At 50.6% G+C, this 27,985-nt stretch overlaps 1 protein-coding gene and 1 pseudogene across 1 annotated transcript in view; one reads left to right on the top strand and one right to left on the bottom strand.

Moving 5' to 3' along the window:
- The window catches only part of ACTN1 (actinin alpha 1), a 107,036-nt gene that overhangs the window by 56,910 nt on the left and 22,141 nt on the right, over nt 1-27,985 (bottom strand). The gene's annotated exons all lie outside the window — the stretch shown is intronic.
- Nucleotides 6,155-6,491, top strand: LOC108533732 (barrier-to-autointegration factor pseudogene; annotated as a pseudogene).

The following is a 27,985-nucleotide window of genomic DNA, read 5'->3' on the forward strand; positions in this document are numbered from 1 at the left end:
GCTGAGAGGGTCCTGGGAGATCCAACTGTACCTTGTGGGTGAGGCTGAATGCTCTCAGGGCAGGGGGTGATGGGACAAACAGTGCTCTTAGGGACCCTCTGGACATAGAAGACAGCTCAGAGAAAAGAGGACACAACAGGGGAGGGAAGCATATGTATCAAGCATCCTTCCTCCGGTGCTGGCACTGCACCTTTATCCTTTAGCCTTTATCTTTATTTTTGACTTCTTTTTATTGGTAGAAAAAATATTAAAGGATTTTTAACTCTTTAAAACAAATATAATTTATTTTGGTTTTGCACATTCTCTCCCAGCTGACACTGGTCTGCCCAGTGTCTTCAAGCTGTGCATTCACACTGGAGTGTGCGTTCACACTGGGGTGGACGGTCTTTTCTCACTTATCACCAACTCGGCCATCCCCAGCACCCAATCCCAGGCCCCCAGCACTGAACCTTCAGCCTAAGGTTTTCTATTCCCTTGAGGGGAACTGTGTCAGCCCTGGCAACTCGAAGGGACGCTTTCAGGTCCAATGTGAACTGAAACACCCGGGGTCCTAGCAGGCACCGCCCTGTGCCCGCCCAGCTGGGGGCTGTAAATTCTCACTGTTTACTACCCAGTCGTGGAGGGGGGTTGGGGGTGAGATAAAGGAGGAAGAGGCTGCTGTTGTAAAAAGACACTGCTTTTGAAAGAGGAAAAGCGCTGTTGAAAGCAGCCAGTCCCCTTTCCTGGAGAAGCCAGGCTTAGCCCTGGGAAACAAAACACACCTGTGTTTGCTCGGGTCTCCTGGACAAAGCACTGGAACATGGCTTTACTAAAACCCCCAATCCTCAGAGGCCCCACAGATTACTGCCTTGAAGGGGGCTCTGAGCACCTCTCAAACTGCAAAGTTTCCCTGACAAGCAGCACCCACCGCAAAGTTGAGGCAAGAGGAGGAAATGGTGGCAGTGACTCGGTGATCAACAACATGCCCTTCGGGACGCATCAGAGCTGGGTTCTGTTCTCAGATCCACTATTTACTGGCTGTGTGACCTTCAGATTAACCTTCCTAAACTTCAGTTCCCTTTGTAGTAAAACAGGGACAGTAAGAGCACTTCGTAAAAATTAAAAAGATTAACTCAAAAAATATCCGTAAAGAACTTGCCATTGAGTAAATGCTAGCGAACAGTGGGGAGGAGGAAGAGGACTAGCTCCCCACAATGTTCCCAGGACCAGGTCTCAGAGGACTTGCTCTTGCTCCCCTGCACTCCCACCCCCATCCTCTCCCTGTCCCCAGCCACCAAACCCTCCTGTTGTAGGTCCCACCCCGCCATGCACTGTACTGTTTCCAAGATGACAACATGCGAGCTTTTTGAACCGGTGCCGGTGTGTTCGTGGGAGAGGGCTGGAAACTGTGGCGTGTTCGTGGGAGAGGGCTGGAACTGTGGCGTGTTCGTGGGAGAGGGTAGAACTGTGGCGTGTTCGTGGGAGAGTGTGGAACTATGGCGTGTTCGTGGGAGAGGGTGGAACTGTGGCGTGTTCGTGGGAGAGGGCCATCTTCAAGTCACCTCCTTGGGTCACGCTCAGGCTCACAGCCTGACAAAGGAGACCTGGGACGGCAGGTCTTCACTGGATCCACTCCGTTCCAGAAATGGCTTCGGGGATGCCGAGAGGTCCCAGGAAAAGTCCTTGGGACCAAGGATCACACTGGGACGTTCCCACAGAGCAGCGGCAATGGCCTGTTCTCCTCTCAGCAGCCCTATCTGTAATCCACCCGCCCCGGCCCTGCACAGTCTCTGAGGACCCGGGACAGAGCAAGGGGCCGCAAAACAGCCTGGACCCCTGCTCAGCCTCTCACTGACCTCGAAGCCACTGCCCATGTCTAATCCAGTTTAAAGGTGGTTTGAGGAGGTGAAGAGTGCAACTTTCCAGCCCTGAAGTTCAGGGTTGCAAAGAGGGACCTGGCCAGGTGCCAACAGAGGAGCCCCAACCCAGGCCAGGGCTCACGGAGCTGGCCATGGAGACAGAATCACATTGTCCACCTTCTGTACAGGTCTCACAGCCTTGCTCTCACAGATGCCGCTAACATCTTTTCGTCATATCTTTCACAATTATCATGTTGATACACTTCCTTTAAAATGTGTTGGAAAGGAATATGGCTTTTGAGAACATGCCTTCCCTGCCCCCCAGCTCAGACACACTGCAACGTGACTTTAGCCACAATGGGCCTCTTTAAGCCTCAGTTTTCATGTGTGTAAATGGGGGACAATAGCATCTCCCAGGCATGACTGAGAGGAAATACCCTTATGCAGTAAATAATATTAGCATAGTAATGTTAATTTATGTGACTAATGACAATATAGTATCATTGTGTCTGAAATATAGTAAGTGTGCACAAAGTGGTGGTTCCTGCCATCATCATCACTGCCTGAATTTTAGATTCTAAAAGGATGTCTGAATAATCACACTCTGCAGGGATCTGGGGTACAGAAGATTACCACAGAAGCATGAGTCAGGGGATGAGCTTTTACAGTCAAGCATCCTTCATACCCTTGGTCATGGGGGGAGGGAGGGATAAATCACAAGATCCTAAAGCAGGAGGGCTATGGGATTTGCTCGGATCACTCTGCAGACAAGTATCCACGGGAATGCAAGGATTTAGTCACTCTAAAGAAGACACTGCAAATCCAGGCCTATCAACTTCTAGCAGGTGGTAAACCCTGGGCAAGTCACTTGACATGGCTCTGCCTCAAGGCACCATCTATAAAATGGGGGTAGTAATAGCACCTACCCAGCGGACTACTGGAGGAGTCAATGAGACAGTCCACTTAAAACACTGAAAATGTTACAGCAACTGCAATAATTAACCATTGTTACTACTGCCACCACAATTGGGAGTATAATTATTATCAGTTTATGCTGTTAACACACCTCATAAAAGAATGTTAGAGCTAGAAGAGGTGTTAGGCACCACCCAAGTCAAACTTTGACTTTACAACTAAGGACACACACCAGAGAGGGTGAGCGGCTTTCCCCAGCCCACACGGCTGGGTTATATTCACAACCCAACCTCCCAACTCCTCCAGCCCCTCACACTTTCTGCTCCACCCGAATGATGTGGATTTCAGGTGCAGGCACGGGTGGGTGCTGGAAGGGAACAGCAGAACCAAGGCTGAGATTCTCAGGGGCCAAACAGGTAAGCTGAATCTCATAGGGTGTCACTGAAAATGGGTCACTGTGAAGTGAAAACACCAACCAGATGAAATCCAGGGGACTGCAGCCAGCATTGGCACAGTCTGAGCTGATGGAACATCAGCAGAGTTGGCAGAAGATGGGCAGCCTCTCTGGGGCAGCCTGGCAGAGACAGGCAGAGCCCAGAGACAGGCAGGTGGTTGTCAAGAGGCAAGCGAGATCACTCCAGATGGTAAGCAGACCAGACAGGCCTTTGAGGGGAACCTTGGGAACGGGGGCTCCATGACCAGAAGGAGAGATGAGAAGGCTGAGGGATTCACTGCAAATATCTAAAGACCCTCCCATGAATGAGTGAGTCAACTTGCTGGGTACTGACCAGGCAGAACAGGCCAGTGGTGAGGAATGGTGAGGAAAGTGGATTCTAGAGCAAGATGGACCTGGATCCAGTGAGTGACTGTGCAGGTGACTCGACTTCTCCAAGCCTCCATCTCCACATCTGTAAAACGGGCATGGTAATAGAACCTACCTCACAGGGTGGGGAAGATCATTGCAGCAGCACGTGGAAAACACTTAAGCACAATTACCCACACATAAGCCTCCAAAAATGGGAGCTACTATTATTAGAATGAAGGACAGAAAGTTTCAGGGAAGATTAGAGTTCAACATAATAAAGAACAGACCACAAGCTGGCTATACAGTGTGCTGCTACCTGTGGCTAAAGGCAGGGCTCGGCAAAGGCGCTGGGGAAGGGATTCAAGCAGCTCCCTCCGGCAGAGCTAAGTAAGGTCCCTCATCATTCTGACTCTGAGAGCCTGAGGCAGCCCTGCAAAGGCAGCCCTTGAAAATGTTGGTTTAGAGGATTTTTTTGGCAGCGTCCCAAGTAGCTGGGACTAAAGGTGCACACTACCATGCCCAGTGTGATGTTAATATTGATTGTCAACTTGATTGGATTGAAGGATGCAAAGTATTATTATTCCTGGGTGCATCTGTGAGGGTGATGGCAAAGGAGATTAACATTGGAATCAGTGGACTGGGAAAGGCAGACCCACCCTCAATCTGGGTGGGCACCATCTAATCAGCTGCCAGCACAGCCAGAATAAAACCAGGCAGAAGACATGAAAAGACTAGACTGGCTGAGTCTTCTGGCCTCCGTCTTTCTCCCGTGCTGGAAGCCTCCTGCTCTCAAACATCAGAATCCAAGTTCTTCAGCTTTGGGACTCGGACTGGCTTCCTTGGTCCTCAGCTTGCAGACAGTCTACTGTGGGACCTTGCTTTGTGATCGTGTGAGTCAGTACTCCTTAACAAACTCCCCTTTATATATACAGCAAGGTTTCTCAACCTCAGTACTACTGATATTTGGGGTCTGAAAAATGTTTTGGTGGGGGCAGGGAAGCTGCTGTATGCATCATAGGATGTTCGGCAGCACCCCTGGACCCCGCCCTAGTTGCTGGTAACATCCCCCAACCCCAAGCTATGACAACTAAAATTCACCCCTCAGTTCCTCATCTGGAGGAGACAAACACATATGCCACAGATCATAGTAACAGCAGCAGCTGATATGTATGGAATATTTGCTACATGCCAGATCCTCTCCTGAGTGCTTTACCTCCTTTAACTCATTGAATCATCAACATGACGCTGTGGGACAAGTATTCTCTCCACTTTAGAGATGAGGAAACTAAAGCAAAAGGAGGGGTCAAGTGTAGGACAAGTTAGTCCTCACCTCCCTGTTTTTTTTTTTTTTTTTTTTGGTTTTTTTTTTGGGGGGGGGATGTATCTTGCTCTGTTGCCCAGGTTGGAGTGCAGTGGTGCGATCTCGGCTCACTGCAACCTCCGCCACAGGGGTTCAAGCGATTCTCCTGCCTCAGCCTCCTGAGTAGCTGGGATTACAGGCGAGCACCACCACACCTGGCTAAGTTTTTTGTATTTTTAGTAAAGACGGGGTTTCACCGTGTTGGCCAGGCTGGTTCTCAAACTCCTGACCTCAAGTGATCCGCCCACCTCAGCCTCCCAAAGTGCTGGGATGACAGGCATGAGCCACCACGCCCAGCCAGAGCACTCTGTTCTGATGTTTAAGTCTCAACACACAATCCAGGCCATCCACTCTGGCTGACCTCCCCAGAGAAACCTCCATTGACAAAGGTGCTTTTTCCATTTGTTGCACAGTGGAATAAACAAGATAACCCACCCGCAGCCAAACAAGACTAGCTGGGCAGTGGTGGGACAGCCCAGGTTCCAACCTCACGTGCTGGCCACACCTCTTCCAAGCACATCCTCCCACTCTCCCGGAATCAAAAATACCAGCCACCATTCAGGCCAGGAGAGTTGTGTTCAGAGGATGAGCTCAGGAAACCTGGGCCCTGCCCTGGCTCGGCCAGGCATGTGACCTCAGAAAAGTCACTTCAATCCCTTCCAGCTCTGTTAGCCCAAACAAGTCCCTCCTACCTTGTAGGCTAGAGCCCAGCAACTTTTCCCATAACATGCCTAATTAGAAGACACAACCAAATAGCACCCAGCAACAATCTTTTGTTCCTGTGTAGGGTTTATTCTGACTGGTGGGCTCTCCCCCTTGCCAAAGAAAGCCAAAAAATTCCCCAGGGACAATTTCATCTCCATGAACTCAGAATATACTCAGTGTTTCAGTCTCAAGGAAGCCAGCTCCTAACCCTCCTCACCAAGCAGACCCCGATACTAGTTTCCTGAACAGTATCTAAAAGCTTTATGCTACAACCTCCCTAGCAGGACACAGAAGGACCGGGATCATCGGCTGCCTCCAGGGAGGAAAATGGGAAGGCAGGGGGTGGGGGACACTTGCTTTTCACAGAATATACTTTTGTTTCTTTTGAGTTTTGTACCAAAACCATTTGTATGAAAATGTGCTGTCATTACCTTTTTTTTTTTAAAGTATGCAAATATAAGAAAAGTCTGTGTAGGGAGTGGCGGGAGGAACTGTTACGGGAACTGAAGCTGCCGATTAGGCCTGATCAAGATGACAACTTCCCAAAAGCACCGAGACTTCGTGGCAGAGCCCATGGGGGAAGAGCCAGTGGGGAGCCTGGCCAAGTGAAGTCCTGGGCAAGAAGCTGGAGGAAAGGGGCTTTGACAAGGCCTGTGTTGTCCTTGGCCAGTTTCTGGTGCTGAAGAAAGATGAAGATCTCTTCCAGGAATGGCTGAAGCACACTTGTGGTGCCAACGCCAAGCAGTCCCAGGACTGCTTCGGATGCCTTCGAGAGGGCTGCGACGCCTTCTTGTGATGCTGTCTGGGAAGCCCTCAATCCCCAGCCCTCATCCGGAGTTTGCAGCCGAGGAGGGACTCCTCCCCGTCCTCTACAGAGGAAAAGATTGCTATTGTACTCACCTCCAACGTACTCCAGGTCTTTTGGGAGTTTTCTCCCCTAACCATTTCAACTTTTTTGGATTCTCGCTCTTGCATGCCTCCCCCTTCCTTTTTCCCTTGCCAGTTCCCCGGTGACAGTCATCAGCTTTCCTGCATGGATCCCTGGCCCTGTCCCTCACCCCCACCCTCACTTTCAGTCCATTTGATACCATTTGGCTGTTTTTTTGGCAGAACAGTCACTGTCCTTGTAAAGTTTTTTAGATCAATAAAGTTAGTGACTTTCAAAAAAAAGAAAGAAAGAAAAAAGAAAAGTCTGTCTGGGAATATATACATTTAATTGTTATGTCAGACCTCTAGGATAGGATAGAGGGGACTTCCCATTTCTCTGGGATTATTTGGCAAGGGTGGGACAAGTCTCAGGTATTACGGAGAAGGAAAAAGGATGTTTCTGAAATAAAGATAAAAAATGAAAAAATTATCCCATCTATTTAAAAGGATGAGTTTGGGAATAAAATAAGACATAATATAGGGAAAAGGCTCTGAAGAACTTAAAAGTGCCTTATCAGTGTAAAATCTTAAAGAAAGTCATAATTAGGGAGCGGGACATGAGGATACACCAGCAATCACACACACACATCTCCCCAGTAGTTAAGACAGCAAACTGCTAACTGGGTAAGATGAAGGGCTGTACTCTGGCCAAGTGACCCCAGGAAATCACCCAAATGAGCTTCTGTGCTTCCTGAAAATGGTACACAGCTTCCTATACAAGCCAGCTTCTCATCTGATGGTCCTTCTTCTCCCTGAGTAGAACACCCAGGACTCTGGTCTAGGCTCATCAAGTCAAAAACAAACTCGTCAGCCTCCAACAGCCCTCAAGCCTCCCCAGGCAAGCACCCTGCCAGCCCAAGCCAGCCCCCTGCTGTGCGGGCGGGGTGTGTGAACTAGCAGGGTCCTTGGGGAAGGCCAGGCCAGCCCCTGTGCTCAGGGCTGAATCCCCTGCAGCATCCACTGATGCCGAAGAGGTTACTGAGGTGCAGCCGGGGTGTGCTGGAATCCCTCTGACCCCCATAGAGTATGGCCAGTCTGGCCAGGGCGTGGGCCCTGGATGGTTTGTCTAAGCAAAGACCTGCCCAGAAGTGATCTCAGATGCCCAGTGTTCTGGCAAGGTAAATAGGAGTATCTGGCTAACTTATCAGGGGCTGACTGCCAGCCCTTCAAAGCCAGCCGTCAGCTGGTTCATGCGCTGATGAAAAGCAGAGTCTTCGGGAACATCTCCACCCAGATCTGCCTACTTCCCATCCACCTGGGAGTGGCTGCTGAAAAAGCTGACAACTGCCAGGCCTCTGCTGGGACCGGGCACTGCCCTAACAGCCTGTTCCCAAGACATGTGAGTGCTGGGGTCCTGGTGACTAGAGTGCAGGGGACTGGGGGTGCACCTTGGACTTTGGAACAAGACAGACCTAGGCTCCAGTGCCAGCCCACACCTCACATTAGATCTGTCTGCTTGGACAGAGATTTAATCCTAGCTTCAGGATCCCTATCTGTAAAATGGGGATAACAAGGCCTACAATGGCACAGAATGAGACAGGACCAAATTAGATCCTATGTCCTGAAAGACTTAGCCTGGTGCTGTGTCCACAACAGACACTTAAACAGTGTTAACCCAGCAGGTCCTCACCACTCACTGACTATACGGCTTTAGTTAAACTATCTAGGCATCAATTGCCTCACCTTACAAATGCAGATAAAGAACATCACCACTTTGTGAAGATTATGACAATGGAAGCAAAACAGCCAGAAAGATACGCCGGGCACATCAGGAGCCCAGTCAATGTCAGCGGTCAGGATGCTCTCACTTCCCATTCACTGTCTATTTAATCAAAGTTAATCATTCACAGAGCAAGAAAGAAGTCCTGTTGTTTTTTTCTCCATTGATGAAAGAACTCTGAGACCGGCCTCTGGCCAAGAGGAGGAGACAGGGAGTGGGGAGTGGAGCCCGCATTTCCTGGTTTACACCCACCTACAGCCCATTTCAAAAGACACAGCACCACACCCCCAGAGGGTCACCAGGGCCAAGAAGCAGGGAGCCCGCAGCTTTTTCTGGGAGGCTGTTTGACCTAACAAAGGCACCCTGCGTGAGAGGATTCCTGGGCCACCAAGAGACTCCGATCTGGCCTTCTTGCCATCCACGGCCCCCCAGAAGGCAGACTGCCCAGCTCCTTCTTGCCTGGTACAGGTGGAACCTATGGGCTCCCAGGAGAAATCAGAGCTGCTTTAAAACAGGTGGGCACACGATCCTAGTGAAGAAACAGGTCTGTCCTCTTAGCTCCTCGCCAATGAGAGTCAACTGCCTCTGCCAATCTGTCACCATCCACAGCCTCACCCCCTCCCAGGGACCCAAGAGCCCACCCCAACTGCCAGCCAACAGCAAGCTCTGTCCAGTACAGGCTTCACAATCCTGGACTCGTGACTGGGCCTCCCGGAGCCTTGGTTCTCACATCAATAAAGGCTCTGTAGGCCAGAATGATGATGGTGAAAATAGTAATAAAATAAAGATAAAACGAGCCTGCAGCCTGTAAGGTAGTCACAAGGGAGGGCTATGTGAGCTAGTGCAAAGGGTTCAGTCCGCTGCCAGACACAAACCAAGCACTCACTAGATGTTAACACACAAAAGCACCTATAAAGACAGAAAGCAGCTTGATTAGTGGTTTCTTAGGGCTGGGAACAGAGGAGTTGGGGGAAGGTGATAGCTAAGGGGTATAGAATATCTTTCTAAGGTGATAAAAATGTTCAAAACTGATGACATAAATAGCTGCCCATTTATGTGAACATCCTAAAAACCATGAAGTTGTATAAATGGGTGAATTGTATGGGTATGTGAATTACATCTCAATAAAGCTGTTATTTCTCTTTTAAACTAAAATGTTCCAGGACCCCGCTAAGCCTTTTATATCAAGATGTGGTTTTGTTTTTAACCCATTTGGCCCATTGGCAAGAAACCAGGCTCAAAGGCAGGCCCTGGACCAGAGCCCTCTCAGGGGACTGATGTAATTGAGCTAGTTCAGCTACTGAACAGTGGCTGGTAAGCCTGCTGAGATGAGGATTACTAAATGGGAGGAGCTGGTCTTCGAAGCACAGTGGCACCCGCTCCAGGAGGCCAGTGTGAGAACAGCCTCCTCCTCACTCCTCCGGGGTTACAGTTTGGTCCTGCCTGTAACCCCTCCCCCATGTCTGGAGTCTGATTCTGGCCCTTGCAGGTCTGAGAGCACACAGGCCTCAGCAGGCTGCAGCTCCCAGCAGTGGCCAGCACATTCCTTCCCCAAAGAAGGAAAAGCCACCAAAAGTGAGGTCATTTGGTTTTTCTGGCACAGATGCTGAGAGCTCTGGGTCACTCAATTCCATAGAGAACTCCCCCAGCTGACAGGGATTTGGCCCAGCCTGCCACTCATACAATATGGGAACCCCGGGGTCTGGCAGACTCTGGCCCCTAACTTGACCCCTCCACGTAGTTGAGGTATGACCCTCAATCTTCCAGCTTGAAACCTCCATGGTCTTATCTGTGGAATGGGATGATGAAATCTACCCCTCCTGGGGTTGAGCTAAGAATTAAACAGCAGAAAACTAGACTTACGGTGGGGGCTCAAAAATTAAATATGGCTGGCTCTGGTATCTCACACCAGCAATCCCAGCACTTTGGGAGGCTGAGGAAAGAGGACTGCCTGAGGCCAGGAGATCAAGGCCAGCCTGGGCAACATAGCAAGACCCTGTCTCTACTGAAAAAAAAAAAAAAAAAATAGCTTCTGTCCTCTCCCCAGGGTCATTTCTCCTGAGTGTGCCTTGCTGACCAGAAACAAGGAACCTGCCTAGATTCCAACCCCCTGTGTGGAAGCTCCTCTCCAAAGATCAAACCACTTATCATTACAAATTTGCAAGAAAGGAAGAGATCCTGCTTGGACAAGGAAGTTTTCCAAGTCTCCTTTCTGTAGCCCTAAAATAACCTCCCAGCAGGAGCTTCTGTCCTGGTCTGTCCCACAGTCCACCCCTGGATCACTCATACCCCTCAAAGCACCTCCCCGGGCATAGTGACTGGGAACTCTGACCCCCATGGTGGTTCCGGTCACCAGGCTGTCAGCTGGAGGCAGCTGGAGCATCAGCTCTGTCAACTGCTTTTGGGGACTTGGGAGGGGTTCCTGGAGGCCCCAGAGGACAGATTACTGTACCTCTTTAAAAGGCGCATGAAGTCCCTGAGGAGTAGCCAGGGTCCAAAGTCTGGGCTTACAGTGACTGGCCCAGTGACAGAAGGGGAGAAGCCGGGCAAAAAAAAAACAGAAAAAAGAACAGCAGAATAATTGAGTGCAATGGTTCTCAAACTTGACATGTAAACTTCAACATTTACCAGAATCGCCTGGAGGGCTTGTTAAAATACAGACTGCTGGGCCCCACCACCAGTTTCTGATTCCAAAGTTCTGGGCAGGCAGGAAAACCGCATTTCTAGTAAGTATCCAGGTGATGCTGATGCTGCCAGTCCAGAGACCACACTCTGAGGACCAAGGCTTTGTGGCTAAGAACAGATTTGGGCACAGAAGAGCTGGGTTCAGTATGGGTCTGCCACTTACTAACCTTGGAACCTAAGCAAGTTCTTGACCTTTCTGAGCCTCGGTTTCCTCATCTGTAAAACAGGGACAATACCTTTCTCAACTGAGTTGGTAAGGAGTTTCAATGAGATAATCTATGCAAAAAGCCCAGCACACCCTAAGTAGTTAACAGTGTCTAGAGTTCATTACTAAAGTACAAGAAAGACAAGAGAAAGGGTGCTCATGGAAAGGCATAAGACAAAAAGAACGACTCCAGGATCCATGGAATTGCCCTTGTCACTAAACGGTCCCAGGTAGCATCAAGGGATCATGGGGGACACCTTGGTGCCCAGTGTGTTCCTTTATCTGGGCCGCAGGATCCAGCAAGCACTGCACCCCAGCCTCTCTGACTCAGTCAAAACGTGATCAATAGGACCTCAGCACTGATCCCGCCCAAACTCCAAGCCAATGCCACAGTACTACCCACGTCCTCCCTGAGGGACAACCACCCAGCAGTAGCCCACATGACTTTGCAAAGGAATTCTCAAAGCTCCAGGGAACCCAAGCCCTCAGGATGCCAGAGATACCAAGGGATGAGGGAACGAGTTCAGCAGTGGTGGGAGCATCACAAGCCACCACAAGTCCCAGCAGTGATCTGCACCCTGGGGGTGGGACTGGAGCAGACATCCCCAGGGAGCAGAACTTCCCGCAGGAACCTACACAACAGGCAAAATTCTGTCTCTACAAAAAAATTTAAAATGTTAGCCAGGCATGATGGTATGCCCCTATAGTTCCAGCTACCCAGGAGGCTGAGGCAGGAGGATCACCCCAGCCCAGGGAGGTCATGGCTGCAGTGAGCCGTAATCATGCCACTGCACTCCAGCCTGGGAGACAGTGAGACCCCATCTCAAAAAAAAAGAACTTCCTGCAGGGACTGAGGCATTAAACGCTGTATCTATAAACTGCCACTCCCTACAGAGGAGAGGTTTTCTACAGAGGAGAGGTTTTCTGCAGAGCATCACCACGATTCTCAACACCACCCAGGAGGAAGTTTCTGGTTCCAAGAGAGCTGACTGGAGGAGGCGAGCAGTCTAGGCATGTGGAGAGTTCCTCTTCAGCTGCAGCTCAAAACTAAAATGCATCTCTTTACACCTAAGAGACTGGCAAACAATTAGAAAGGTGATTATGCCAAATGTCGGTGGGGTTGAGGGATCCGGAAGCCCTCATGCCTGGCTGGTGGAGAGTAGACTGCACAGCCATTTTAGAGAGTAACCCAGCACCGTATCAGGAAATTCCCTCCAACCCGGCAATTCCCTGCTCAATGCAATCATCATACAGCTGCAATGGGATGTATGGGAGAACGTTCATCATTGCCTCATTTGTGTCAGCAGGAGAGCAGCTGGGGACAATCTGCATGTCCATCACAGAAGATTGTAGGATAAAATGTGACAGACACACAGTGGCCTTGCATGGCCCCGAGATGACACTGGGCCATGACGGAGGAGCCTAACGACCTCAATTCTCTTCACCTGAGGTTCAGCAACACAAAGTTTCTTCTCCCAAAACACACACACACAGATCAGCACCTTAAAAAGCAGCATGGAAACCCTCACCCAGGCCCAGGACAACATGACCCAGTGCCATCACTGCCCTCCTGGCCTGTCCACTAGGCCGGCAGTGGTCTGGGGTGTCAGCAGCCCAGCAGGCTGAGCAGCTCGCCAACACCTTGGTATGGCCAGCCCGGCGTGAGGGACAGGGCAGCAAGGTATCAGCAGCAGGGAGCAGCAAGCTGAGGAACAGGAATGTGTCTGTGGAAAGTTCCATTTCCAGAAGAGTGGGAAGAAGGGCAGCCGTAGGCAGATCTGTCCACCTCTGCTGAGAAGCCCAGGGACCTCTGGGCGGGGCAGGACGGGACGAGGGGCTTCCGCCTGTGGTCAGTGTATTTACAGTCCTCTTCAAAGATCAAAGAGATCCACACCTGCTGTTCTCCACCAGCACCGGGGCTCCTAGGCTTCACTTCAGACACTGCAGCAAGGGCAGCCCCAGGGGTGCTCTCCGCTCCCCAGCACCCCGCTCCCCCCGACCTTGAGAGGAAAGTTCAGCGTTCCATCCTCGGTTTCAAGATGGGGACACTGATGGCAACGTGTTTCAGGGAGCCCCAAGGGGAGGTGAGGGAAGGAGAGGGAATCATATCCTAGGGTTGCTCAAAGATGTTGGCTACCGTTATAACCACTCAGTGAGTGCCCACTCACTGTTGTCATCACCCACGAGGCATGTGCCATCTCAGCAAATCCACTCAACAATTCCAGGTTAAAGGAACAAAGCAGCAGGACACCAAGGGCCAGTTCCCCACAGTCACACAGCTAGCAAGAGGCAGAACTGAGGTGTGAACTAGGTCTCTAGGACGTCAAAGCCTGAGCCCGCTCCACTCTGCTGGGAGGCTAAACTCTTCCAGGCCAGCCTTCAGCCTCTGCTCAGGCTGCGGAATGATGGGGACTCATCCAGCTCTGCCCACCAGCCTGCACCAGTCCCTGCTCAGTCTCAAGCCACACGGGCTCCCGCTCAGCTGTGCCCAGGCAGTCCCCGGGCCCAGTGGACTGGGGAGCAGAGCCACAGGGCAGCCCAGGACACTTCGATGCTCAAAGCCAGCCCCGAAAGGAGGCTGTGGACCTGCTGGCCCCCTGGGGATGCAGAATGGGCCAGGCAGGTTTTTCTTCCAGGTCTCAGTTTTAGGGAGATGGAAAGAGGGTTAGAATTCTTCTCCCTTGGGTTTCTGAACACAAAGGCCATTGAGAAAGACTGATGAATAATTAAAGGGGCAGCCAAGTCGATGATGTGTGCCAGAGTGTGGGCAACTGGCTTGCTAGGGCTTGGACTGGCCCGATGTTGGCAGCCTCCTTCATGCAGGCCACTGCAGATTCTACAGACTCGCCCAGGCTCCAGGCCTCCCCTGCCAGACAGCTGCAGCCAGATTCATTCATTCCTTCCTTCCATAAATTCTTACTGAGCACTGATTCTGTATCAGGCACTGGGGTTACATCATGGGCAAATACAGGCACTGTCCTAAGTCATGGAGCCTGCAGTCTAATGGAGAAGACAAACAGTAAGCAAAGATTATATCAATGAGTGTATTTTTGTACACTAAGCTCCAGTGCCTATAGGAAAAGTCCTGGAAGGTATGAGGCTAAAACAGGACCCTGAACTGATCCTGGGGGGCTGTGGGGGGGTGGGGGGGGCAGTGTGTCTGATCACTGCCCCAAGGATGTCAGTGAATTTATAAGGCTGGGGAGTATTAGATGAAAAGTTTGTAAATGTGAAGGAGGCCCATATAACCTGTCATCCAAACCAAGGCACCAGGGGGTCTACTAATAATTACACCAGCATAGCAGGTATAGGCAGAGCTGTAGGTCACCCTATGCGTGTGTGGGGCGGGTAGCAGGGTGGTCAGGAGGGTGATGCTGCCCAAGCAGAGGAAACAAAATAGCAAAGGCCCAGGCCAGACGCAGTGGCTCACACCTGTAATCCCAGCACTTTGGGAGGCCAAGGTGGGTGGATCACCTGAAGTCAGCAGTCGGAGACCAGCCTGGCCAACATGGTGAAACCCCATCTCTACTAAAAATACAAAATTAGCTGGGTGTAGTGGCACGTGCCTGTAATCCCAGCTACTCAAAAGGCTAAGGAAGGAGAATTGCTTGAATCCAGGAGGTGGAGGTTGCAGTGAGCTGACTGCACCACTACACTCCAGCCTGGGCAACACAGCAAGACTCCAGCAGAAAGAAAGAAAGAAAAAGAAACGGGGGGCGACTGGAGGTACTTGCGGCAGGAGGTGAGAGGAGGGGAGGCGAGGGGAGGGAGGCGAGGGAAGGGGAGGCGAAGGGGGGGGAGGGAGGGAACAACCCAGAACTGTAAAAAAAATTCGTTTAAATAAACATAGGACCTTTAAGAGCAACAGGACACTAACAGATAGAATAAGTGATAGAGGGGAAGTGGAGGAACATGGGATATGATTAGGGAGGGGAGGGGGAGAGAAAGAAAGAAAGAAAGAAAAAAAAAGCAAAGGCCCCAGAGAAAAGAGAGTAAGGTCTGTTCAAAAAACTGGAAAAAAAAAAAAAAAAAAAAAGTCACAGTGCAGGAGGGAAGGAGAGGGTGCCAGAGACTGGAGATGAGCTAGCAACATGGGTGTTCGGGTGCCTGCAGCTGTTGTTTCTCCTGAGAGCAGTGGAAGTCACCGAAGACATTTTATTTCAGTTGAAAGAAACAAATGAGGCTGTGGCGGGCTGAGCTGGGGGTGTGAATCAGATGCTGGTTACATAATTCCACCTGCATCTTGGAAAGAGATCTCTAAATGCCATGGGAAGGGCAGATCAGATATGGACAAGAGTGGCTGAAAAGAGAGCAAGCACGAGATCACGAAAAGGCCCAGCCAGAGACGAAGGCAGCCAGTCCAGGCTGGCAGTGGAGGAGACGGAGAAGCAGGTGGATACAAGTGATACTCAGGAGAGACAGGGCGGAGGGGTAGAGGCCACACCCAGATTTTCAGACCTGAGTCAATAGAAGAAGGAATAGTCAGAGAGGCCACAGCTTTGCACCCATACTCCCTGCCTGCCCAGACACCTGGGGCAGCTCGCTGTTCACGGCAGTCTTCAAAGGGCCAAAGTCCTGAGGCCGCAGATCTAATTGAAAGGTCGGAGTGGAAGAGCTTCAGAGATCAGGATGTCGTTCCCAACCCACTGCCCCAAGTGCTCTACCAGTGTCAGCCCAATGAATCCGAACCACCCCAGAAGGCATCTCATTTTACAGATGAGAAAACCGAGGCCAAGAGGTCACAGCCACTCAAGGTCCCAGCAAACAATAGATAGAGGAGCCAGAATTCCACCCGCAGTGGAAGTCGCACAGTTTTAACCACAGGCTCAGTCAGCGTGACTCTCCCCAGGGCCTGGCAGCAGGTCACCGTGCCCCGGCCAGACTCTCACAACCATCCATAACAGGGCCCCTCCGCTCACAGCCCACCAGCCCACCTCACCCCCAGCAATCAAGTCACCCTCTGGGGGTGGGGCCCAGCAGAGGTTGAAATCCTCCTTAAGGGCCTCTTAAGGGTAAAATGGAAAGAAAGATGGCATAGTGAGGACCTGAAAGGGTTTTTCTCTAAGGGACCAGGCCAACTTCGAGAAGGAGGAAACAGACAAGGCAGTGGGACCCCAGTGCCTGACATCATCCGCTGACCCTGGAAATACCTATTCCTCAACTTCCCTGTCCGAACAAGGGAGCCAGCCCTGCCCGTGCTTCTGGAAAACTTCCCAGCCCAACAAAAAAGGCAGAAGGAGAGGGGAGAAGTGGCAGAAGTCCTACCCACAGGACTTCCAGGACTCCACCAGCAGCCCTGGGGAGGAGTCCCAGCCCCTCCCACCGGCTCCATGCTGCCTGAGACCGTGCCTCCGCTCAGACACCTGTGGACTCCCAGCGGCTCTGAGAAGAAGCCCAAGGCCCCGCCTGCTCACTGCGGCCCCGGTTTTCAGAAGGCACACCTGGGGAAGCGTCCCAGTGGGGCTCACAGCTCTGTCCCACCATCCATCCCCTACTCAGTCTCTGCAGGTCCCAAGGCCATCATGAAGGCCCTCGGCCCTCACCTCCTTCCTGTCACTGCATCTCTCTCCATCCCCACCTTCACCTTTTCCATGCTTTAGTGGAATGTTTGCAGGCACAGTGGACACACAGCACTGGGAGATCTCAGTTCTAAATCTGCTTCCACCACAAGGAGCTCAGGGCCTCAGGCAGCCCCTTCAAGCTTCAGTCTTACCTGCAAAGTCTTCATCTTTCCAAGGGGCCATACCTGCCTCATTCCAATGGGTCCCCGTGAAGATGGAATGACACAGCAACTGGCAGCGCAATCTGAGGGAAACGGCATTTCCCAGACTGGCCCGATTATAAAAAAGGTTAACAGTAGAGACTTCTCACCCCAACAACCACCATTCTGGTTCAGGAGTTCTGGGATGGGACTCACAGATTGGTATTTTAACAAGTAACAAGTACTCCAAGTGAATCCTATAATCAGGCAAGTTTGGGCAACTCTGGGCTACAGAAATGTATAGGAAGTCTGTCTCACCGCACCTCTCTGTGTGGAGAAGAATGGTTTGCTAAAAGCACCCCTTGGCCCATCCACACACAAAATAACAACACCTGCCCACACTTAGGGAGCCTACCAGGTATGGGATGCCAACTTGAGTGGTTTACATCCATCATCTCATTTAGTCTCGGCAACAACTCTGCAAGACAGATTGTTTTTTACAGAGGAAGAAACTGAGGCTCAGAATAAGGATCAGCTCAAGGACACAGCAAGTGAGACAGCAGAGCTCGCCTCCACACCAGTGCTGCTGGCTCCAAAGCTGGGTTCTCCCTAACACCCTGCAGTCTCTGTAAGGTAAAATCTTCTGCAGGCAGGGGCCGAACACAGAATGCAGCTCCAAGCAGGGTTCCCATTCCCATTCCCTCCCCAAAGCCTGGACAGGGCAGTCCCAATCATCCCACAGGAGAAAGGGGCACCCTACTGCATGGAAAGAGAAGCCCTTATTTTCTGTCCCCAAATATGAGGAATACGGAGGCCCTGGAGCCTATCATCTAAAAAGGGAAGCAGGACCCGCCTATGAAACAGTCAAATAGCCATCCAGAGCAGTGGGAGTTCTGAGCCACAATGCCTGGTGCTGGAGTGAGGGGCTCCAAGGAAGGGAGCTCGAGGTCAGAGAACACGGTGTATCTGGAATGAAGCCCAAGGCACCGCCCTCATCACACACGCACATAATCTCTGCTTAGAGCACACAGCTGGCCCAAGCCAGAGTTTAGCAACTCCCATCTCCCTGGGGAGGAAGCAGTTTCCTTCTGCAGGGGAAGCTGCTGCCACCCAACCAGACAACCCCACGCGCAGCCTCTCCCAGGGGGAGCAGGGCTTGGACGGAGAGAAAGCATAAAGAGGTCCTAGGAAGTTGGCCTTCTGCAGGGAGTCCTCCCCAGGCCCTTCTACTTAGTAGAGGCACAACAGTGACAAAAAACTGACATTCACTGACACTTACCATGCACTTTATAACAATGACCCCATTTACTTTTCACAACAAGCTTATTAAGAAGTAGGGTTTTCGCCGGGCACGGTGGCTCAAGCCTGTAATCCCAGCACTTTGGGAGGCCGAGACGGGCGGATCACGAGGTCAGGAGATCGAGACCATCCTGGCTAACGCAGTGAAACCCCGTCTCTACTAAAAATACAAAAAAACTAGCCGGGTGAGGTGGCGGGCGCCTGTAGTCCCAGCTACTCGGGAGGCTGAGGCGGGAGAATGGCGCAAACCCGGGAGGCGGAGCTTGCAGTGAGCTGAGATCGGGCCACTGCACTCCAGTCCGGGCGACAGAGCGAGACTCCACCTCAAAAAAAAAAAAAAAAAAAAAAAAAAAAAGTAGGGTTTTCTGGCTGGGCATGGTGGGCTCACGCCTATAATCCCAGCACTTTGGGAGGCCAAGGTGGGTGGATCACCTGAGGTCAGGAGTTCAAGGCCAGCGTGGCCAACATGGTGAACCCCTGCCTCTACTAAAAACACAAAAATTAGCCAGGCATGCTGGCGTGCGCCTGTAATCCTGGCTACTCGGGAGGCTGAGGCAGGAGAATGGCTTGAACCCGGGAGGCAGAGGTTGCAGTGAGCTGAGATTATACTCCAGCCTGGGCAAAACACCAAGACTCCATCTCAAAAAAAAAAAAAAAAAGTAGGGTTTTCTGATCCCCGTTTTAGAGACAGAAAAACAGGCTCGAGAGGGTTAAGTAAGCCGGCTAGCAAAGAGCAGGCCCCAAACCAAAAGCCAGGAGTTCTCCAATGCCAAATCCCAAATTATTTTCATGGCCTCTCTTTTTCTCTAACTGAGCATCCAGGAAGTACAGGCTACCAGACCAGCCACTACCAGGCCACAAAGAGAAACAATCAGCAGCTCTGCTCTCGGAGAGCTGTGATCTAGCTGACAGAACAGACACACTGCCTCCTGAGGCGCACGGGGTACCCAAAAGACAGCCGCGTGCAGATCTCTGCCAGCGGGGGTCAGAGCAGCTCATAATGAAGCTCGAACCAGTGAGCCCACAGAGACCAGTCAGCTGTGCACAGGGCTCTGGTGAGGAGCCGCTCTGGGGCCCGACTTGGTGAAAGCAGGAATCAGGACAAGGAGCTCCTGCTCTGTTAGCAAGAAATAGAATTTTCCTCCAAAGGAAGCTAGCAAGTTTTGCATTAATCTCTGTAACTCACGGGCCAAAAATCTTTCTCACACTAACCCTCTGGGAGAGCTGCGGAGAGAAAAACAGCCCAGGACAGGAAGAACTGGGGGCAGGAGGAGGAGTTCATAAGAAGAATGAGGCTCTGGGTCCCAAAGTAAGCTCAGGGTCCCTGTGCCTCCCCAGGGCTCCCAGAAGGCTGCATCCCCCTTCCCCAAGTACAAAACAGGAGGAGGTAAGGAGGAAGGAAGGGTGGGGACCTGGCTCAAAGAGGTCCTTCTGCACCAACAAATTCCAAAACTTTTCATTCTCTCTGCAGTTCCACAGTGTGCCCTCGGGGACCCAAATGGCCAGGCCAGCCCTAGCCTCCGCAGACAGCTACTGTAGCAGGCCTGGCGCTGGCAGGGGGAAGGGGTGGTATCCAAAATCCTCTGCTGACCTGTTGACACTGCCCCGGGGACCCAAGGTGCCTGAGAGGCACAACCAGTAAGAGCATAAAATATAGCAATACTACTTCTGAGCATATACACAAAAAAATTAAATGCAGGGACTCAAATAGGTATTTGTACACCCATGTTCACCGCAGCACTATTCACAATGGCCAAAAGGGGGAAACAACCCAAATGTCCATCAAAGATGAATGGAGAAACCAAATGTGGTCATACATACAATGGAATATGATTCAGCCTTAAAAAGGGAGGAAATTCTGACACATGCTGCAACATGGACCAACCTTCAAGACATTCTGCTAAGTGAAATAACCCAGACACAAAAGAATGAATACTGTATGATTCCGCTTACATGGGGCCCCTAGAATGGTCAAATTCATAGAGGCAGAAAGTCGAATGGGGTTGTCAGGGCCGGGGTCAGGGGGAGTTGTTAATGGGTACAGAGTTTCAGTTTTACAAGATGAAAAGAGTTCAGAAGATGGGGCCGGGCACGATGGCTCACACCTATAATCCTAGCACTTCGGGAGGCCGAGGCGGGCGGATCACAAGGTCAGGAGTTGGAGACCAGCCTAGCCAACATAATGAAACCCCGTTTCTACTAAAAATACAAAAATTAGCCAGGTGTAGTGGCGGGTGCTTGTAATCCCAGCTACTCGAGAGGCTGAGGTAGGAGAATCACTTGAACCCCGGACGAGGAGGTTGCGGAGAGCCGAGATCACACAACTGCACTCCAGCCTGGGTGACAATGAGTTGTTATCTCACCAAAAAAAAAAAAAAAAGAGTTCAGGAGATGGATGGTGGTGATGGTTGTGCAACAAGGTACATGTACTTAATGCTGCTGAACCGTACGTACTCTTCAAATTGGTTACAATGGTAAATTTCATACTATGTATCTTTTACCATAATATATATGTGCGTGTGTGTATATACGTATCAATCAAACATATAAAATCTTATCTGTGGTATAGAAAAATAACAGTGTTACCTGTGGGGAGTTATTTTTTATTTTACCAAAAGCATGTCAAACTTTTTTTTTTTTTTTGAGACGGAGTCTCGCTCTGTCACCCAGGCTGGAGTGCAGTGGTGCCATCTTGGCTCACTGCAAGCTCCGCCTCCCGGGTTCACACCATTCTCCTGCCTCAGCCTCCCAAGTAGCTAGGACCACAGGCGCCCACCACCTCGCCCGGCTACTTTTGTATTTTAGTAGAGACGGGGTTTCACTGTGTTAGCCAGAATGGTCTCAATCTCCTGACCTCATGATCTGGCCACTTCGGCCTCCCAAAGTGCTGGACTACAGGCGTGAGCCACCTCACCCAGCCCTAAGCATGTCAAACTTTTATCATAAAACAAAACAGATACTGAAGACGTGTACATCAAAAACATTTCAAATTGTGATTCAGAAGGGTGTTTAAGACCTCCAGTTAGAGGGTGGCAATGTTATCACCTGCCTGCTTTCCTTGCCACCAGCACCAGCCTCCCTGCAGAAGGCCAAGAAACCCTTCCAAGAAGCCATGAAGGCAGACGAGCGGTGAGGCAGCTGTATGGCACAGGCCTTCCCTGGCCCCCCGCCCTTTGAGAAACAGTGGTAGGGAAGCACCCCCCATGGCCAGAGGCAACGGGGTGACGGGCAGGCTCCTCCCTGGGCCCTGACTCCAGGGTGACTCAGGCACTGGTTTCCCCGGAAGGAAGTGAGCCAGCCAACTCTCTTTTTCCCTTTCTAGGAAGACACAAGGGAATGACTTGGCCCAATCCCAGGGGCCCAGCCTTTTTACTCAGACTGTTATGGAGAAACCACCCCACCGTCCTCCACTACAGGAGAGGAAGTCAGAGTGAAGAGGGAGAGAAAGAGGAAACAGCTCATCCAACGGAGGAAGATACAGAAAGGGGGAGGCACAATGGACAAGACAGGGCCTTCTCTCTTTCTAACCTCAACTCCCAATATAAACGCCCAAGGAGGGATACATGGAAGCTCTGCAACCCCACAGACTTGGGATCTGGTCCTGACGTTTCTGCTGACTAGCTGTGTGCCCTTGACTCAGTTTCCCCATCTCTAACATGAAGGTGATGCAACATTTGATATATGAGGCCCCTTTCAGCTCTGAAACTCCAGGCTTCTGTAAGAGCTGGGTGACAGGCTGGGCTGAGGAAGGCCTGGAGAAGACTGGACATGGTCTTGGAACAGGGCGAGCTTTGGATATGGAGACTCGTGCCTGGTAGCCCTCCCAGAAGTAATGGCTTTAAGTGCAACACCAGCATCCCCACCCTCAGGCCAAGCAACCCCATCATTCATTCACTCATTCATTCATTCATTCATTCATTCATTCAAGATTTTCTAAACTCTCACCCTGTGCAAGGTACTATATTAATGCTGGCAAACAGCAGTTAACAAGAACAGCCTTGTGAACTTCCCATTGGGTCTGAAGATCTTTTACCCTACTCCCTGTTCCCAGGGCCGGCCCTCTGAGGGAGTAGAGCATGGAAGAGCAACACAAACAGTAGAAAAAAGGGAAGCTACATGGAGGCGGGAAAAGAGCAGTGAGCCAAGCTGAGAGTGGGGAGGTCTGGTTCAGTCTCCAGCTCCCTGGGCCTCAGTTTCTTATCTGACAGAAGGGGCTGGATCTGGTTTCTGTGGGACCTTCCAGTGCTGGCAGTCTAGACATCCTAGGGATTGACTCGACTTCTCAATCCTGAGACCGTGGGAGGGCGGCCTGCTGGAGGCCAGCCCCGGGGAGCTTCTGAAAGGCCCCAGCTTGGACTCCGCAGCAGCCCTGACCCACCCGGGACCCTGTGGGCTGCAGACAGACCGAAGTGACAGGCAGCCAACGGCAGGGAGTTCTGGGGCACAAAGGATACAGCTTCAGCCTGGCAAAGTCCAGCTGCTGGAGGCTGCTTGAAAGCAAACATCTGGTTTTAACTGCAGAGATAAAATGGATGTCACATGCAGTTTTCTCCAAGTTGCAACTGTCGGGCTTGGGATGGGGTCAAAGCATGAGAAGGAAGGTAGGTGTGTGCCCTGTCCCTGTGCCACAATGCCTAGTAGGGGAAAGCGGCATCCCGTCCACCCCCCTTCCCTGCTGGATTTTAACCATAAACACAGTACTTTTCTGAAGGCACAGGCTTAACACAAACCAGATGCGGTAGGGACTTTCCCCCACCCCCTACCTTGGCCCTAAAATTAAACGTTCAGTATCTCCTCTGCCAAACCTCACTTGAAGGCCGAGCCTTAAAGAGCCAGAGCCTCCGGTTCTCACCCTCACACACTCTCAATCACATCCCCACTTAAACAAAATGTCAAAGTCCCCCAAACGGAAAGTGTGGATGGGGCTGTCCCCAGGAGGGCCTGACACCCAAGCAGGGCATGGGGCAGATTTGAAAGGAGAAGGAACACTGATCCTCCGCCACCAGTGACGCCACCAACCCACAAGGGACCGAAAGGGTTTCCCGAGAGGGTCAGGAGGATGATTTCCCACCCTTAGGGGGATCTGCCACTGGAGCGCAGCCAACCCATGGGAGCCGGCCTGTGCACCCACCCCTGTCCCCAGGGGACTCTGGAGATTCCTGGAAGAGCTTATTTCCTGGACTTCGGTTTCCAATCTCTAGAAAACAGGGTGAATAACAGACATCTTATTTAACTCAGAGCTCACTCATAGCTGTGATGAGCTGAAAATCCCTCTTAGGCAAACTCAACTCTGCTGGTCTGCCCCAATGCCAGGCTGATTGCTTCCATGTCCTGAAAGCTCTCCTGGTCCTCCTTCCAACCCCAGCTAAAGGCCCAAACCACTCCACCCACTCGCCACCCTCAGCCTCCATGTCCCTCACTCCATGCCTGAGCCATGCCTCAGCCTCAGCACTAATCAGCGTGTCCAGCACAGGGACATCTTATCTCCCCAGCAAAGACACACATCCTCTGCCCTTAAGCTCAGAGGATGACATCTTACAGTGTGTACTCCACAGAGCCTGGCAGCGCACAGCACACATTAAGGGTGCTCAAAATGGCTGATTCAATCTCACCCAGTTGCCATGACTCCCTAAGAAAAGGGACAAGTGGTCGGGCATGCTGGCTCACGCCTGTAATCCCAGCACTTTGGGAGGCCAAGACAGGCAGATCACGAGGTTAGGAGTTTGAGACCAGCCTGGCCAATATGGTGAAACCCCATCTCTACTAAAAATGAAAAATAATAAAAAAAAAAATTATCTGGGCATGGTGGCAGGCACCTGCAATCCCAGCTACTCAGGAGGCTGTGGCAGAAGAATCACTTGAATCCAGGAGGGGGCGTTGCAGTGAGCCAAGATCATGCCACTACACTCCAGTCTAGGTGAGAGAGTGAGGCTCCATCTCAAAAAAAAAAAAAAAAAAGAAAAGGGATGAGTGATAATAGAAAAATATTTGAAGAGGAATGATGCTTCAGATAGAAATTCCCTGACTTGCCATATAATTTAAATACTAATTTTTTTTAAATAATGAATTCTCTAGCCTTAACATAGCCATTTGTATTTTTGCATATTATCTTCCTTATTTATACTACTTACTACACTATCTTCCTTATTTACAGTGCAATCAATTATAATGTATTACTCTTTAGTGTTCTCCGACTTTCAACAGTATGTTGAATATTTTGTTCCTGTACAATCTTCCTAATTATCATTTTTAAAGGCTGCAAAAATATTACACCACCATGATGTATCAAGATGGATAGTTTGTTAAATTTCTTCCCCAGGGTTAGTTAGATATGGAAGCACTTTTTTTTCCCCCAGTTTTGCTGTTCCACACAGAGAATTTTATTTATTTATTTATTTATTTATTTATTTATTTATTTATTTATTTATTCTGAAACAGAGTTTCGCTCTTTCACCCAAGCTGGAGTGCAGTGGCACAATCTTGGCTCACTGCAACCTCCACCTTCTGGTTTCAAGAGGTTCTCCTGCCTCAGTCTCCCGAGTAACTGGGATTACAGGTGCCTGCCACCACGCCCAGCTAATTTTTGTATTTTAAGTAGAGATGGGGTTTCATCACGTTAGCCAGACTGGTCTTGAACTCCTGACCTCATGATCCGCCCACCTTGGCCTCCCAAAGTGCTAGGATTACAGGCACAAGCCATGGCACCCAGCCCACACAGAGAATATGTTTAAGCATGTCTTTCTTTCAGTTGGACAGTTTCCTTAGGACACACTCCTGGGGGGTGAAATTATAGGGCTAAAGGGTCTGAGCATTTTCATAGCTTTTGCTGCATCAGTGGCCATGATGCTAACCTGAAGGCTGTGCCAATGTGCAACACCTTAAGAAACGAACACATCATTTGCTCTACTAGAACCTTGCCCTGGTCAGACTTTTTTCTTTTAAGAAATTGTTTCTCAGCAAAGTTGTTTTGACTGCAAGATTTTGCCTTCTCTGGGCCTCCAGATGAGGTATCCTGGAGATCCTTTTTCTTAAATCTTAGCTTCAGGTCCCAGCTCCTCTTTACTAATCCTTCTCATCAACCTTGTCCACTCTGATGCAAGCAGACCTATAACAGCTCCCCTGGCGGCCTCCATGCCACACTCAATTCTGCTCCCCCATCATCGGCCTCCCTCTATTTCTGAGCTTCCTGGTCCCCATCTGCACTGTGGCCTCCACATCTCCCCTATGAAGCTCCCACAGGGAAAAAGAGGGAAGCAGCCAGAGGGTTTCTTGACCAAGAGCCTCCAAAATGAACCTCAAGTGTGGAGTCATTAGGAGATTGCATGTAAACTGAGTCCTGCAGGCCTCCTAGGCTTCCCATTGCCTGGGAATGTCTCAAAGGAGCTGTCTGAGTCTATCCCAGCAAAACACACAACTGCTGGCAGACCCCCAGGCTGAAATGATCCAGTCTCATGACAATGACTAGCCGCTCACTGTTTCTAGAGCCAACCCAAACTCCTACCGTCACGCGGTTTGGAAGAAAGCTAGAACCCAGACAACAGTGCACAGTCAGAATTTGGCTCAACTGAGACTAGAGGATCAGAGGTCACTCCGGTGGGCCAACCAGGGAAGCAGGGCGAGGCAGGAAGCAGAAAGTTAAAAAGCCCTTCTCCACAGGAAACTGAACAACAGAGCTGGGCAGGTCACTGCAGGACACAGATGTTTGTGCTTGGTGGCAGGGGAGGACCTGCTGAGCAGGGTGAGAGGGATCAGTGGGCAGGGTGGGTCACCTGCCTGATACAGATGGCCCCTCAGAATCCCTGGGATGAATCACTCATCAGCAGGGCCTCCACTGCTAGCACTGCAGTGTTCTTTAAAGCAGCCTTGCAGACAGTCAACCAGACCATGTGCTCCAAATCCAAAAGCAATTTACAACCAGGAAAGCAATAACAGATTGCCTTTCCTTTCTTCACTTTTGGTCTAAGTCATGGGGTTTTGGCGTCCAGAAGAAATATTTGATTCACATTTGGGGGTGGCTAGTGAATTTATGGCCTAAGTCACAAGGAGACAAAGCTTCATTAAGAATGTCCTGGAGGAAGAGTAAATAAGAGTGAAGGAGCTGAAGCCAGGCACAGTGGTGCACACACTATAGTCCCAGCTACTCAAGAGTCTGAAGCAGGAAGACTGCTTGAGACCAGGAGTCCAAGGCTATAGTAAGCTATAATCATGCCACTGTACTCCAGCCTGGGTTACAGAACAATGAAGACCCTGTTTCAAAAAAAAAAAAAAGAGGCTGCACAGTGGGTTACTTCTGTATTCCTAGCACTCTGGGAAGCAGAGGGAGAGGGATCACTTAAGCTCAGGAGTTTGAGACCTGCCTGGGCAACATGGTGAGACCCTGTCTCCATTTTCATAAAACCGAAAACATTAAAGGGGAAAAAAAGTAAAAGAATTGAGTTCTTTTAGCTAAACTCCTTCCATTCAGACTGAAGCAATATTCCTCCAGATAATCCTTCATAGAGTTACCTAGCTTTATCTAAAAAGTAAGTAGGGCACTTGCTGGAAATGCAGATTTCTGGGCTCTAACCAGAGCATTTGGTTCAGGAGGTCTGGAAAAGGCCCAGGAAACTACAGTGTTACACAAACCTAGGTGATCCACAGGCCATTCTATAAGGGATATAGCCTTGCAGTGAACCTCTCCATTTGGGTAGCAGAGGGTGGACATACCCAGGGGAACGAGAATACCTACGAGGAAGTTGTGGTCACCTGCAGTGGGTGATCATTGAATACAGCTTAGGCAGGAGGCCCCTCATTGCATGACGCACATCCAATCCTCATCGCAAAGGAACCTCTCCTTCACAGACCAAAGCACAAGTCACTCTTGTCTCCTCAAGTCCCCCTCTCTCTCCCCCAATTACCATGAATCTTAATTGGACCAGCCTTTAGAGTTCATTATGGTTTTCTGGGTGGGGAGAGACAAGGCGGGTCGAGTGTCTAACAAGCCAGACAGAACAAATCAATCCCAGCCCATCCACATGGCCACAAGCTGGAGGCATCACGAGATCCCAAAAGGGAGCTCTTCACCCAAACAACACAAACAGCAACTGAGACATTCCAGTGGCTTCCCCCTTCTCTGCCCCAAGAAAACATCCCCAAACCAAGATTCTCTCTGGTGAATCCCATGGTTCCAAAGTTCTAATCATCCACAGCCTCTGGAAATTGGAAAACTGAAAGCTGTTTGCAACTGTGTGTCAGATGGGCTGGCTGGAGGATACACAGCTCTAAAGACATCAAGCATCTATTTTCAAGGCACATCTCTAACAGCATCTGTCTGAGAGTTCCATGCATGGTAAGAGGGGTTTGGATAAGATGCCATCATTTAGGCTTTCATCTCCTCTTCCCCCAAGAGACCCCTTGTGACTTCCAGCTGTGGTCCCTGCCCAGATCCCACCCAACACAATGAAGCCACTAGAGTGGCAGGAGAGCGGGCCTTCTGTGCATTAGTTCCTATATGCTGAACAATGACAGTGCCCAGCATACCCGCCGTGCCCATTCTGGCATTTAAAGCCACCTGGGAACTCTTTGGTCAGTCATTACAGTTCCTAAGGACTGAAGCCTCACTCTCTATTTGAGGTCAAGTAATTCCATGAATGGACCGTCTTCTTCCTGCCCCATATTCTGGGAAATTCAGTCTGACATGTAACCGCTTGAGTGATGGTGGAGTTACCCAGTAACAGAAGCAACTCTGTGGGTTGCGGGGGTCAGTAACCCTCAGCCCACAACCAGTGCCTTGGTCAAGAGTTCAGCAAGGCATCTGGCCAGCATGGGAAAGGCCTCCCCGCCCTG

Source organism: Rhinopithecus bieti, unplaced genomic scaffold, assembly GCF_001698545.2.
Source record: "Rhinopithecus bieti isolate Rb0 unplaced genomic scaffold, ASM169854v2 scaffold_11252, whole genome shotgun sequence".
Lineage (NCBI taxonomy): Eukaryota > Metazoa > Chordata > Mammalia > Primates > Cercopithecidae > Rhinopithecus > Rhinopithecus bieti.